Source organism: Acinonyx jubatus, chromosome A2 (assembly GCF_027475565.1).
Source record: "Acinonyx jubatus isolate Ajub_Pintada_27869175 chromosome A2, VMU_Ajub_asm_v1.0, whole genome shotgun sequence".
Taxonomy (NCBI): domain Eukaryota; kingdom Metazoa; phylum Chordata; class Mammalia; order Carnivora; family Felidae; genus Acinonyx; species Acinonyx jubatus.
The window spans coordinates 122,591,763-122,605,539 of record NC_069383.1 but is presented as its reverse complement, the minus strand read 5'-3'; positions in this window follow the sequence as shown (position 1 = coordinate 122,605,539).

The window sequence follows — 13,777 nt, the reverse complement described above, 5'->3', positions numbered from 1 at the left end:
GATAGATAGATAGATGATATATAGGCAGTCAGTTAATTTTCATATCTTGCTAGAAAAAATATAACTAATGGAGAATATTTTGATTGGTAGTTAAGTAGGTACATAAATAGATGATAGATGAAAGATAGATTTATAGCTAGAGATATATAGATACATGAAATCTATACTAGATTTCTGAGAAGATAACAAATTTTGAGTAGAAAAGAATTTATAGTATTATCTTCAGTATCTTAATCAAATGGAGAAAATATTTCAAGCGAAGTCATTAGAATAGATAGTGGATTAATGCTAGAAATAAGATATAGGGAAATTATATGATTATTTGTAAATGGTTGATATAGCTAAATTTGAAAATAAATGATTTCACACTGTGCTATGCCTAGCTCTCTAATAACTGAAACTCTACAGCAGAAATTCAAATGCAAATTATCCTTGATGCTTTTTGATTTTGTATTAAAAAGTGAGAACTGCATGAGTCCAGCTTTTTTTTTTATTTAAAAAAAATTTTTTTTAACATTTATTTATTTTTGAGACAGAGAGAGACCGAGCATGAACGGGGGGAGGGCCAGAGAGAGAGGGAGACACAGAATCTGAATCAGGCTCCAGGCTCTGAGCTGTCAGCTCAGAGCCTGATGCGAGGCTTGAACTCACGGACCGTGAGATCGTGACCTGAGCGAAATCAGACGCTCAACCGACTGAGCCACCCAGGTGCCCCATGAGTCCAGCTTTTAAATTAGCAAGATTTTTCTCATCAAACATTCAGATATAATAGCCAAAATTATTCAACTACCTTGTAAATTATTTACATATAAAGAAATTATTCTAAAAATCTATTCCCACCAAATGGGTGCTTATTATTTTTTTTTATCTTTTCTTGTGCTGCTAGATTTTACAAATCAAAATTGATTGAATAACAAATAAATATTTCCTACTAAATGTTTAGAATGTAGATTTGCAAGTGATTCCCCAAAACATTGCCTGCACATAGTCCCCTTCCCAAAGACAGTATTTCATACCTGTCTCACTAAGACTTGCCACTGTGAATGTAAATTTATCAGGGTGTAATGACAGAGTACAAAATATACATATGAAGATGGAGTCATCATTTCAACTCTGCATTGTATTGTCAGAAGTGTTGTCTTGGCATTCTCACTCACTCCCTATTAAATAGCTGTGTTACCGTTGGCAATTGGTTCTCTCTTTTAAGGTGGATCCTGTGAGTGGGGGCAGCTAGTAAGATCTACCTTAACCATTGCTGCGATAATTAAGTAAAATAGCACATGGAAACCATCTAACATAATGCTTACACATAGCAGTCATTCAAAAAATTGTAATACTTTTCTCTACGAAGTTCTCTCCTCCAATCATACTTGTGAGTGATCCACCTACAAATGAATGCTGGACGAACTATTCAAAAATTTTTTTTAGTCTCACTTTGTTTATTGGTAAAATGAGGATAATTTTACATGCCTTTTTATGTGATATCAGGGTCAAATGAGAAAAAATATATGCATATACACGTGTGTGTCTGTACATCTATGAAAACGTTCTAAATAATGTAACAAACCATGCAACTTTTGAATCATTGAATGAGGTGATCTTTAAGATTTTTTAACATTTAGATCCTCTAATTCCATTACTTTTATATTATGATGAAGCTTGCTATTTTTGGAAGTTTATTTTTAAAATGATTACCTATTTTCTGTAACTTTACATTTATTTGGGGCCATCATTTTGTGTTTTATAAATGATTCCACCTCATCTTGACCCCATTGGGGCATTTAGGTGTCTTGTCAGTTACATTAGAACTTCCTGACCAATGTGGTTAATATTGATATCTTGGTAGCCCTTTCTTTGGTTCCTCCCATCCTCTTAATGAATACGCATTGCTCTTATCAGATGACCTGAAGAGATATGTACCCCGTGGATGCATCACCACAATTCTGTTTTAACTTCTGGAAATGCAGTACACTTGTGTAAATACATGAGTGTGTATGTGTTCGTATAAATGTATGAACATATTGTATACGTGTGTGTAATCCCGTGTGTCTGTACATTATTTCACTGATGTATTCAGCCTGAGTTTAATTATGCTGGTGTGTTCCTACCCAGACTGTATGGGTTCAAATCCTTGTTCTGTTACCAGTTGCGAAACTTAAGGCAACAGCTTAGACTCTTTGTTACCCAGTTTTCTCATCTGCAAAATAAGGACAATAGTAGTAGCTGTTTTAGTCCATTTGTGTTGTCAGAAACCAACTTCCACACCTTGGAGCCAAAATACAATGTGAAGACAGAGTTTGGGATAAAGAGGAACAATATCTTCATTGCTTTGCTGAGCAAAGGAGGCTGCAGCAGGCTGAGGTCTTCCAAAAACTTCAAGCCCCCGGAGGAAGGGGCTGGGGGTTTTATAGGGAAATACAGGATCTAGCTGGTTTTGACAGGAATTCTGTCCATGCTGCCAGCCTCCTTTGTCCTTGTCATGTTTTCAGGTACTGGGTTCCTGAAACAAAAGGCTAAGAAGGGACAAGGAGAAGTTTGTGGAAAAGAGGAGAAAGGTTACTTAGTTTATAATCTAGTTGTGCTGGAGCATTAGTGCAGCCATTTTGATTTTTGTTCAACTTCATGCTTTTAAGTAGTTTCATTTGCGCAGCTCTAATGAACTACTATCGCAGGATTTTTTGGCTCAATGCCCAGGATTCATTGTCTTGCCACTTCGAAGAATTAAGAGGTGGACACAAGGTGAGCAGTGGGCAAAAGTTGATTAGAGTATAAGATCAGAAAGGAAGAATAGTGTGAAAGCTCTCTTTACAGAGAGGGCACACTTGAAAGTGAATGCCCATGACAATAGGCAAGGGTCTTTGTTTTATAAGTTCTGGTCGATCTTCCCTTCCCTTTCCCCTTGTTCCTTCTCAGGTCCTGCCTTTATTGGCTTGATAACTCTAGGTACTAGTTTGTCCATTCCTGATTGGCTTGATTCCATTATATGAGGGGTGGTCTATGGCCATATCATTTTTTATGGTCTACCACTTATTTTTAGTTAGATATTTTGATGGTCAAATTCCTGAGGGGAAGCTGAGGGGGAGTAGGTGGTGTCTGTTATATTCTTTAGAGGAACCTTAAGCCCAAAGGGGTTGGCTGTGGTCAGACCCTCCCAGCATTATTCCAAAATATGTGTTTCTTATATGGTTTATAAGCCACCCAGGGACATCAGGTCCTAATCTTTCCCTCTCTGCCTACTGAATCCTATCTTGTCCTATCATACTATCCTAGACTGAGTGGCTTATAAGCAACAAAAATTTACTCCTCACAATTCTGGAGACTGGAGGATGCAAGATCATGGTGCCATACAGGTTTGGTGTCTGGTGAGGGCCCACTTCTTCAAAGATGGCTGTCTTCTCAATGTGTCCTTACATGGCAGAGTGGGCAAGCTAGCTCTCCGGGGTCTCTTTAATAAAGGAGCTAGTCCCATTCATGAGAGCTCCATTTTCATGACCTAATCACCTCCCCAAAATCCCACACCTCCTAATACCACCACTGTGAGTTAGGATTTCAACATGAATTTGAGGGTGACACAAATATCCAGTCTATAGCAATATCTGACTCACAGGGTTGTTGTCAGAAATAAATACATTAATACATACGAGTCACTAAGGACAGTGTGTGCCTGGCTTATGGATCCAGTCAATATTAGTTTTGTTTTTTGTTTTTTGTTTTTTGATAATTTTCAGGCACCTAATTTTTGCCAGAACCTCTCTTCCACATGGGGGACCAAAATAGACAAACTCTCTGCTTAGCTTCCAGTCCAGTGGCCAAGGTGGAAGGATACATAAAAACTAAACAGGTAAATAAGATAACTTCAGGTGTCAAGAAGTGCTATGAAGGAAAAAGAACAGTCACACAGAAGTCATAAAGGCCTCTCTAGCTAGTATGGTCAGCAAAGGCTTTTCTGAGACTGGCACTTGAGTTGAATTCTGCTTGAGAAGAAGGAGCCAGTCATGCAACAATCTGGCGGAGAAGTAATTTAGGGAATATGAAAAGCATATTCAAAAGTCCTGTATCCAGCACGAGCCTCAAAGTTAAAGAATCAGGGAGGAGACTATGGTGGCTTAATTAGGTAATCAGTAGATAAACTAATAGGAGAAGACAGGTCATACTGACTTAGAAGCCAGGGCTTGAAGTTTAAATTATATTCTAAGTAGAATCATGTATGTGTTTGCATCTATTTGTAAATACTTTTCCCATGTGACGAGAACACATCTACTAAGTGGTATCCAGTGTAGATTTGTTGTAGATCTACACGTGATAGTGACCCTGTTACAATGATTCTCTGGTATAGTATTATTTTGTTGTTGTTTCTATGCTGTGACATGCGTTATAATGAGCCATCTGAGGAAGCTGGCCATCATTCTTTGCATATAAAGTTGAATCTCCTGCAGAAAATTCCCCCAGCATCTTAAGACCCTGTAGTCTGAATATGATTTAAACCATTTTTTTAAACCTATAGATCGACAATCATCACTTTTAGCTCCTCAGGGTTCAGGCCGTTTGCCAAAATGACAATAGCTCTAAACTTATTGCTATTATTAGTATTAATAGCTCTAATAATATCTACCTGATGACTTCAGTGCTGAATTACCTCAGGGCTAGTGAGAAGTAATGAGCTAAAATGACCATAAAGCCCTTTTCAAATATTTCAGGTAATGCTAAATTATTACAAATGGAAGAGTAGATGTTACACATTCCCTATGAAACACCTGGTGTCGGCCAGATAAGAAGAAAGCAACATTAGCTTTGAAAATGGCATTGGAGGTCCGGGGGCTCAGATTATCCCGAAGTTTATTTTCAAAATCAGTGTTACCAGCTCCAGATTCAAAAATGAAATGAGAATCATTTATCTGGAGATAAGAGAGCAAGATGTTGCCATTCCAAATGTGAACAATGCCTTATTAGTTTTTTTCTTTCTTTCTTTTTTTTTCTGGCGGCTCTTACCATCTTCAGTAATTCTTCTCACCTGCCAAACAGCATGGTCAAAGTGTCATCACCAAATGCTCTCAAATAGGCCTATTACTAATAGCTCAGCCGGCAGCTAGCTACTAAAAGTAAAGTGTAATAGCACCCTGGTTGAAAGCAGGAACTAAAAGCTCTTTGCCTGCTAGATAGGGTAATGAAACAAATAAGCTGCCAGAGATTGGGGCAATAGAAATCTGGAGACTTGGTCTTAGCAAAACCAATTCCTGAATGTGGGGACACTCTACAGCTAAGGCTCTCTGTAAGATGGAATTAGTAATAGCTTCCTTGTCCATTCAGTTCTGATGAAAATCAAAAGAGGTAATGTAAGTAAACACCCATGTAAGGAAAAATTCACTGTTTCTTTTGAATTCTCACACTGCTTACTACCACACTGACAACCCTCTGACCCCAGATGAATGGGTTTTCCACAGCAAACAATTTTGAAACTAACTGCCTGGAGTTAGTGTAGACCCCACAGGTTAAGACCTTAGTCCCACCAGACAGCCCCCAACTTGAGATGTCAGTTGTAAGTAGTGGGTTCTCAGGTTACCCTCACTTCTGTCTGACTTGGCTACAAATCAGGGCTTTCCACAACTCCCTCCTGTTTCAGTCACTTGCCGAATAGCTCACAGAACTCAAGGGCACACTTAAGTACATTTACCAGTTTATTATATAATAAAGGATATGAGAAATGATGCAAATAAACAGCCATATGAAGAGATAATAAAGGCAAGGTCTGGAGGGGTCCGTAGTGCAAGAGCTTCTGACCCTGTGCACCACCCCCTGGCCTATAGATGTTTTCACTATCCTGGCCGCTGTCCAATCCTCCTAGTTTAAGAATTTTATGGAGGCTTTACCATGTAGGCATGATTCATTGTTGTCATATTCCTGCCCGTCTCCCCTCTCTGGAAGAAGAAAGGGGGCAGTGGTCCTGAAAGTTCCATGTAGGAGCCCACTAATAACCACCTCATTAGAACAAAAAATGTTCCTATCATCCAAGAAATTCTAGGGATTTGGGAGTTGTGTGTGAGACACTCCTATCACCCAAGAAATGACACTCATTTGGGAGCTCAATATCAGAAACGGGGGTCAAAGACCAAGTATTAGCTAGGTGTGTGTGTGTTTCTTATTATTTGCAGAACCCTTTGCAATTAGTAAATTGCCAAGTGTTTTTAACTATAAATTTTTACATGGAATATAGCATTTGAGAGTGTGTATGTTTTTAGGAGTCATGCAGTCCTTGCTTCCAAAGTGAGCTGTCCTTTGGATTGGCTCTTAGACCCTCAACAGTTTACATAACTTCTCTCACTGTCATTTTTCTCATCTATAAGTGAGAAAAAAAATTAGTAGATGGGCCATAGTGTTTTAAGAATTCAATGAAATATATAGCGCCTAGCATATCTGGACTATAGTATACGATGGCAAACATGTAACTTGTTTTTATTATTGTTGTTATAGAGACTTAAAGCAGAGGCATGACATCCTGATTACAGCCTTCAGCAGCTCACAAAACATTGTTAGTAACATGCATCAACTATTAGTGCTGAGGGCTCATATCTGAGTATGCATTAAAAATGCAAAAATTCCTAGAAATCATGATTCGTTTGTGTGGAGGAGCTTAAAAATCTTCGCTTTTAACACATACCACAGGTGATTCTGGTGTTTTAGAAACTATGTCTCAGAGTAAATGCCAAACTTCCCTTCCTACATCCTTCCTAAGACTTTCAGAGCAGACTCCTTACCATCAGGATATATTTTAGAAGGGCTTGGCAACTAGGCTTGAGTGTGAATGGCATCCTCACTATTAACTCCAGAAACTTCATCTAGGGCTTGTTTCTACAGTTCGTACACATTTTTAGCTTGTGGCTATCATGACTGAAGTACAAAACCGACCAACTTAAAAGCTTCTTGAATTTCTCTGAAGACAAGACCTCTGATTCATTAGAAGCTAAAAATGATGGCTCTTTGACAAAAGGGGACTGGGAGAGAGGCCAAGAGGGACATATATTTATGTAGAGTTTTGTGTAAAGAAGCAGGGAAAGAGACCAAAAATAATGAATTTCAGCATCAAGTGTTCTCCACCCATCCAGCTTTGGGCTATACTTTGTTTACTGGTAACAAGAATGCCAGAGATGGGAAAGAACTGTGTATAGAAAGACGCTTGGCATGGATACTGTCAGGTTTTACCATGGCATAAAGCAGTTGAGGTTGCAATTTTACTTTGTATAGATTGTGACTAAGGCAGGTGGACCCTCAGTTTCTTGCGATCGTTGTCTTCCCCACACCATTCTGCACTGAAGACGAACATGTTATGAGTGTTGATGTGTAGGGGATTAAAATATTTTGGTTCTGTATAGTGTTCAGAAAAATGTTGTCTTTTCCTCGTTTTTTTGTGTTTTGTTTTATTGCAGGCAACATTCATCTGTCATTTAATAATCATTTTTAGGACCTTTCTTTTTGAGTTTTCATCAGTAACTTTTCGTGTTCATGAACCTCAGTTGAACACGCTCACTTATCAGGAGTCATCATGTGGATACACCTTTGGACAAAAGATAGGCACCGGGCCCCAGCCGTTCTGTGCCTGTTCACTGAGCCAGCCCGCTGCACTAGCTGCTACAAGACATGCTAAAGTCCATGGCTCTGCTTCCTGAAATTGTTAAGGCAGCAGCCTAGCATAGAGCTGGGTTTAGCTTTGGACAAAACTGGTCAAGCTCTGAACTGGCCTCATGCTAGCTTTATGACCAAGATCAAGACACCCATTTCTGTCTCAGGTTGCTCACCCATAAAACATAATAGCAGCACCCAATTCCTATGACTGCTGTAAGGATTAAATGAGATAATGGTAAATACATTTTCAAAATCACTCGTAATTTGTAATAGTGATTATTAGAAGTGCTAATAGTGCTGAGCATCTATAAGTGCTTATTAAATGTGCATCTTCCTGAGCCCCATCCAGACAAAAGGATCAGGATCTCTTATAGTGATTTCTACATGCAATGTCGTTGAAGGTCATAGTGTCTATGCATACTATAGTTTGAGGTCATGATTTCTATGCACACTGTGGTTTGAGTTCATGGCTTCTGTACACACTATATAGTTTGAGGCCAACTGAATTTTAGTATTTTTTTCTGATATAACACTTACATATCTTTCATGTCTAGAACAGTGCTTGGCACATAGTAGTCACTCAACAAATAATGAATAAGCAATAAACAAATGAATTAATGAATAAATGTTAGTATTAGTATTAGTATTTCCCTTCCTGTTTTATTTGTGATTGCCCCTTTGCGAGTGACTAGACCACAAGAATTTAGATACCCTCTGTGTAGTGTTAGTGTGTAGAGAGAGAGGGAGAGACAGAGAGGGAGGGAAGGAGGGAGAGGGAGAGAGAACTAGGGAGAGTGGGAGAGGGAGAGGGAAAAGGAGAGAGATTATACATATCTTTTTTTTAATTTTTTTAATGTTTATTCATCTTTGAGAGACAGAGAGAGACAGAGCATGAGTGGGGAAGGGGCAGAGAGAGGCAGACACAGAATCTGAAGCAGGCTCTGGGCTCTGAGCTGTCAGCACAGAGCCCGATGCAGGCTCAAACCCACAAACTGTGGGATCATGACCTAAGCTGAAGTAGGACACTCAACCAACTGAGCCACCCAGGCGCCCCGAGATTATACATACCTTAAAACCTGCAGGGGTGAATTCTTCTGTGTTTTTCTGGCTCCTTCTTATCTATCATATTTATCTCCCTTACAGCCACCCAGTACACTGAGAGGTTAGTACTCTTACCATCCCATTTCACATATAAAGATACCAAGGCTTGGAAACAAAATTGTCTTTCACAGCCTTTCACATACATCATTGAAATTCACAGCCAGGATTCTGACCCAGGCAGCCTCCATTCTGGATCTGCGTTCTAACACATTGCAAACTAGGATGCAGTATTTCTCCTTCCGTAAAGACAGCAATAGAATAGTGATTGCTTTTCACTACCAAAATGGAACAAAAGAATCCTAAGTATAGATTCTACATACTGTCAACTCACTTGTCCATTGAGTATTTTATGAGGAAGTACTATTTATCTAGCTATTCACAGAACTATTAAGCTTGACAGCTATCTGTTAGGCCCAGCTAGAAATACACAAGATATAGAAGGTGTCTGTTCTCACAGAATTTATGCTCTACTAGATAGTAGAGTGGTGTTGATCAGTACCCATTTTTAGTAGCCTTTTCATGTATAAAGGACAGAGTGATACCAATGGTACTATGTTAATATTTTTTACCTTCATTTTGAAAAAAATATCAAAATGTCAGAAAATTTCCAAGAACCATACAGATAACCTCCACATAACCTTCACCTTCAGAGCTCATTTATGTTTCATCAGTTTTCCCAATGATGCCTTTTTTTCTTAAAATTCCAATCCCAGATCATAGGTTGCACCCATTTGTCATGTCTTTATAGCTTCCTTCAGTCTGGAATATTGTTCAGTTTTTGACCTATTTGACTGAGGCATTTCTAAAGATGAAAAGTATTCATTTTGGAGAATGATTCTCAATTTGGGTTTGTCCAGGGATTCCACATCATAGACCCAGGTTATGCATATTGGCTGGAAGATCACACAAGTGATGCCAACTTGTCACTGAATCGTGGGTGGCGCAGCAGTATTGATCTGTCCCATTAGAGGTAGTGTTAGCTGTGATCACTTAAGACAGTGCCTGCAGGCCTCCTCACTGTAATATTAACCTCTCTGTGTAAACAATAAGGATTGTTGTGAGTAGAAACTTTGAGATTATGTAAAATCCCATTCCTTATAACACTTTCACCTACTGGTTATAGCATCTAGTAACCATTCTTTCCTGAGTTATCTTTTATGATGATAGCTGTCATGCAGTGACTTTCTATGTATGTCATTTCTTCTACATTCATTAACTTGGCATTCTACTCTAAGGAAAAACTTCTCCACTCCCTTTATTTATTAATTTATTTATATTTTGTCGAACCACTTATTCAATTGATTGATCATAACCCACTGCTATAATTATTTTTATTGTTCATCAAATTGTCCCAGATTTAGGGGCACCTGGGTGGCTCAGTCAGTTAAGCAACTGACTTCCACTCAGGTGGAATGATCTCAGGTCATGATCTCACAGTTTGTGGGTTCGAGCCCCACATCGGGCTCTGTGCTGACAGCTCAGAGCCTGGAGCCCTGCTTCAGATTCTGTGTCTCCCTCTCTCTCTGACCCTGCCCCCACTCACACTCTGTGTCTCTCTCTCTCTCAAAAATAAGTTTAAAAAATGTTTTTTAAATTGTCCCAGATTTAGTTAGTGGCAGAACCTTAAATCTGGCTTTTATGTCTGTTTGACATGTCCCCATTTTCACTACTTTCTGGAACAACAAAATGCTGCAGCCCTGTAATCAGCCATTTTCCAAGAACCCCTGATCATTTTATTTTATTTTAAAGTTAATTTATTTATTTTTGAGAGAGAGAGAGAGAGAGACAGCAAGCAAAGGAGGGGCAGAGACAGTGGGAGACAGAGAATCCCAAGCAGGCTCTGTACTGTCAGCACAGAGCTCAACACAGGGCTCCAAGTCACAAACTGTGAGATCATGACCTGAACCAAAGTCAAGAGTAGGACGCTTAACCAAGTGAGCCACCCAGGCACCCCTCCCCTGATCCTTTTAGTAGATAATTTTTTTTTTTTTTTTTTTTTTAGAAACTAAATGCTAAGTAGGCTCATTGCTAGTGAGGTATTGTAGCCAGGGCCTTCCACTGGGCACAAACATTTATATCTATATTTATTTTGATATTTATCTTTATGTACTGAAATCAGGAATTCACACCAATAGTTTTCATTCACATCCGACAAAGAATATTCATTCTAGTTTTTTCCGTTTCCGTATTTGCCTCTCCCTTCTCCAAGTGAGAAAAGCACCCCTCCCCATTATCTCTCAATATATGTATTTATTTGCTCAATCCCCTGCATAAAATTGTTAATTTAAAAAATAAAACTACCAGTTATTTAACCAGCAAAGGTGGTTTTATTTGCGAATCGCAGAAAATTGCAATCTGGCAAAACCATAGGCGAGTCCAACAAAGGAGAGGAACATTATTTTATGGAGAAAGAGGAAGTTGGGAAGGATTGTTTTGAATGAAAGTCCATTGGAGAAAAGTAAGAGTTCAGGGGGATAATGATTTCTCATTGGCTGAGTTGCAGGGTTAGTCAATTTCCTGTAGAAAATGTGATGCGTGTCTTTCCCTCTGGGGGCCTGTAACTGAGGATTCTTTCCTGTTGAGGTGTTCTCTAGGGGTCTGTAATTGACAGTTCTTCCTGTAATTCGCATTGAGTGGTCTGGCTCCCCCTTCCAGCCTCCCCTTCTAGCATTCCAAGTCTACTTTACTGAAGTTCCCGTTTATTAGTTTTCACACAGTTAACCTTCTGACCCCACTGGGCTGCTGCACAGCTGAGACACCCTCTTCATATGGGCCTTGACACCAGATGGCTGCCACTGGAATCTGATACCCACTTCAGCTGGGCCCAAACCTGGCTGCCTTTCAGGAAGAGGAGACGGAAAGAGAAGAGAGTAATGAAACAATATTATTGTTTATAAAAACAAATTATCACTATTATTTCCACTTAGGCAGAAAAACAAAAGAACCTAAGGGGTAAACTTTTATGACTGCTAATCTGGACCACCACAGCTGTCATTCCAGTAAATGATTAGAAGTTAGTAATCTCTTCTTTGCCTTGTAGACTCTATAAGGAGCTTTATGTGGGATGACTAATATAAAAACAAAGCATATCATTGTCCCAAGAGTCCCCCAAATGCTTAAAAGCACAAATGTTATGGGAGGGTAAATTGTAATCCAATTCATTACAATCTGGTAAATCATCTGATCTGAATCTACTAATTACATGAGAATCAATTTGTTGTAATAGTTTTCAGTAATTTCCTTAAAAGACACGGGAAGAGAGTACAAGGGTTGACTTAGGAAGAATAATGGGGCCTCTGTAATTAACTACAGACCACATAAACAGTCCCTTCACTACATAATTGTATTTGTAATTATTCCCCTTATTCTTTAATTTTAAGTGAGAAAGTACAAATGTTGGAAAGCAAAGTGGTAAAGATGAAAGTTAGGCGTGGACGATGAGTTTGAGATTTATGTTTGGCGAGTGGATAGAGAAGTTTTTTGAACCAAACAGGAACTTAAGACTCCAGTGGTCAACTAATTGGCACGAATTAAAGAAAACCTGCTTAAGTTTTGCGTCTGTTTACAAACCATTTTGTTTTTTCCTCTTCCTTATCTTTTTAAATGAAACAAATAGCTGTGGCTTAAAGTGAATGAGATGGCTCCCGGGTGCAATTGTCTCCCGAGAGAAGAGAAAGGAGAGTCTTCAAGAAAATAAAAATGTTCATGCCTCCCTTTCATCTTCTGAAAGGTTATTTTTAAAAGTTAACTCCTGAAGAGAAACAGATGTGTCCAGAAATTAAGTATTCAAAGCCAGGCTGGGAGAAATTCTCTGTGCCTCATATAGAAATGGAAGAGGAGGGTTTAGTTCCGGGAACAATTTCTAAGAATTATTTTGAAGGAGATGAGGGAAAGGAGACGAGGGTGGGAGGGCTAGAGCTAGGACACAGCTCTTCAGTATGGTTTGCTTTCAACCACAGTTTCCTTGATAGACTGTTAGGTTTGTCAGGACAAAATACCTGCTTTCTCGAGATAGTCCCATCATGACATACCCTAATGAATCTCTGTAAAAAATGTGGTTTCTTTCTGTTTTGTTTTCTTTATTTTCTTGAGCATATGAGATAATTTATTGTGAATATATCTTCTTATTATGTAGATATTTCCTCATTTTTAGCCAATGTCTCCTGGAAATCAGAGCACAATTTTCAGTGGAAAATTGGATCGGTTTAAGATGAGCTACTTTGAAAGCTAATTTAGAAGCGTACTTCTATGAAAATATAATCAGAAAAAAGTGATGCTTTTCTGTCTTAACAAAAGCAGCCATATTTAATCTACTTCATCATGCAGCATATGTCACAGAAGAAGGAAAGCCATAATTTGCCCATTGACATTTTTAAGGATTTCCTTTTGCTATCCCTTTATATGTCGCCATTCCCAAAGGTCCCAGATTCTATTTCCTGGTTCTGTCCTCCATTTTGTATCTCTTGTTCCACACTTGGGCTCACACGTATCCTCTGGCTTTCACCTGCGCACTGGTCATTTCTGCATTGTGGCGACCTCTCACCATACTCCAAACGTGGAAGACTTCTCCAGAAAAATACGTCTCCTGTATTATTCCCCAAGAATGTAAACGTCCAGGTCAGGTTGGATGTTCTTTGAATGTCCTGTCAGTTCCTATAAAATTCTCCAAATTCTTAGTCAGCCTTTTTAGACTATTTTTTCTGATTGCATGCTAATTTTAACACTACACATCTCAAAAATACTTACTATCTTATCTTTTCTACATTCTTTCTACTTATTACCTGTGAGATTTAGGGCAAGTTGTTCAAACTCATTGAGCCACAATTTTCTCCTCAGTAAAAATGGACTTTACTGTAGCCCTCTATATTATTTAGGAGCACAATCAGCTGTAACAAAACTGTGCATAAACAAGTAGAGAGGTGATTGTTCCTACAACTCATCTCCCAGTTGCTAAATCTGTCATATTTACTACCAGAAGTATGTCTTTTTCCTAAAAGATTAATGTGGTTATTTTCCACAACTGCCAAAAAAAACCAAGTCCTATCTTTATGCTAAAATA